Raw genomic sequence first — 2,028 nt, forward strand, 5'->3', positions numbered from 1 at the left:
AGCTCTTGCGCTTTTTGGGAATGCTGGTAGCAAGATGATGGCCAATGCTACCACCGAGAGTGTTAACAGCAGAGGACTAAAGGCCAGAACACTTATTTCTCTTTGAGAATATTACCAACCACTTAATATGCAACTTATGAGCTAAAGTCCACAACTCATAGAAAGTGTGAAAAGCTTTATGAAATTTTATACTTTTTAGAGTCCTGAGGATTTAGTAGGCCTGGCATAGGCCACTGAAGGGCACCCTTCACATTTCAATCACTCTTGATAGAACCAGCTTAGACGGTGTCACAGGTTCCTTCAAAAGATTCTACATCCTTTCCAGGATTATCTCATTCCTTCCACTTGACAGAGACACATTATGGAGGTGGGGGAGGAGGGCAGAGACACTGAGGCAACAACAGGGGATGACACTCTAAAGACCAGGAAGGACCGCCAAATGAGTTCAGTTTTCTGTAGTTAGCTACAAAGACCCAAATACTTCCTCGTAGGAGAGAATAAGCAGCACCAACCCTAAAATCCTTGTTTAAAAGACTAGACTCTAGAAACATTTTCCCGGCCTCATCCAAGCAGGCAGACACAACACAGAATTTGTGCCAGGTAAAAGCATGACCTTTCCAAAACTGACTTAGCTGGCACTGCGAGTGAGGATGTCTCTGGGTTCCGGCCACATAGTTACCCCCAGTTCAATTCTCCTCCTGGCCAGTGACCTTTTGTTCACATCCTCCTCTCTTTTATGTTTCCTTGACTTCCTTCATTCGGGCCCTTCCCATGGAGCCTCCGTGGTTGTTTACAGTCTGCCTCTGGTTTTCCTCTCCTACATCCTTTATGTCTCCACCATTGACACTGCAGCTACTCCTGCTTTAAATCTGTCTAGGTGCTCAGGCCCTTGTTTTAATTGTTGGGGATTCATCGAGGGTAGGCACTCAGAACTTTTTAAAAATAATTTTCTTTCTAGTGCAGGGAGACTGTTATTTCTTTTCATTGCGACTGTGGCATGCTGTGTCCACTAAATGATAGGAGATATCTTTGGGATTCATGCCACAGCACCCTACTATGGGGAACACAAATGCCCTTTAGATACACGTCGTCAAGCTCACTATATACACGTAGAGAATTAAGCCCTGCAGAACATGAGGTGACCCTAGATATACAAGTGAGAAAACAAGTCCTATTGTTTGAAACCTTTGAAATTTTGCACATATATATGATAGTACCGACTTACTTCCGAACAAACTCAAAGGGTGCAAGGCAGATGAAAAACATTTACTGAGAACATGTTATACTTTGGTAGGTTTTCCTCTATCATTTCATCCAGTTCCCACCACACCACGTAAGTATTAGGGAATTTGGGTAACATTTTTGAAGACCACAACCAGTTCTGCTCAGGTCTGAGTCTTTAGCTAAACAATTCTATAGGGCTAACACATCTGTAATATGTTGTAGCTTATGATTCATAATATATTTCATACATTTGAAAGAGCAATTACAGAGAGCATAACATCTAATTCAATCATTTAAAATATAATTTATAACACACTTGATAGCATAATTTTTATTTTAAAATATACTTTTACAGTATTTCTTATTTTAACATAGACTTCATAATATGCTTTTTTTTTTTTTTTAATATGGAACGCTTCACGAATTTGCATGTCATCCTTGCGCAGGGGCCATGCTAATCTTCTCTGTATCATTCCAATTTTAGTATATGTGCTGCCGAAGTGAGCACCATAATATGATTTTATAGTATACTTTTAATTTTTAAATATAGTTTAAAAACTTTTTTTCTATGTTATAATCTGATGAAGACTTACAACTATAGTATTTCACCTCAAGCTGCCACTTCTATGGCCACATCTTAACGTGCTGTCATAAGTTTTCTCTGCAACACGCTGTAAACATAGGCCTGGCAAATCACAGTGGCTCTCGCCTATAATCCCGGCATTCTATGGGCCAAGGCAGGAGAAGCCCTTGAATTCAGAAGTTTGAGAACATCCCGAGCAAGTGAAAGATCCCGCCCCTACT

At 40.3% G+C, this 2,028-nt stretch overlaps 1 non-coding gene across 1 annotated transcript; it reads right to left on the bottom strand.

Moving 5' to 3' along the window:
- Positions 1-1,625: 1,625 nt before the first annotated feature.
- LOC128579330 (U6 spliceosomal RNA) lies at positions 1,626-1,732 on the bottom strand. The gene has a single exon (XR_008378127.1). It is a non-coding gene; the product is annotated as a U6 spliceosomal RNA (small nuclear RNA).
- Positions 1,733-2,028: the final 296 nt, after the last annotated feature.

This window comes from Nycticebus coucang, unplaced genomic scaffold (assembly GCF_027406575.1).
Source record: "Nycticebus coucang isolate mNycCou1 unplaced genomic scaffold, mNycCou1.pri scaffold_44, whole genome shotgun sequence".
Classification (NCBI taxonomy): Eukaryota; Metazoa; Chordata; class Mammalia; order Primates; family Lorisidae; genus Nycticebus; species Nycticebus coucang.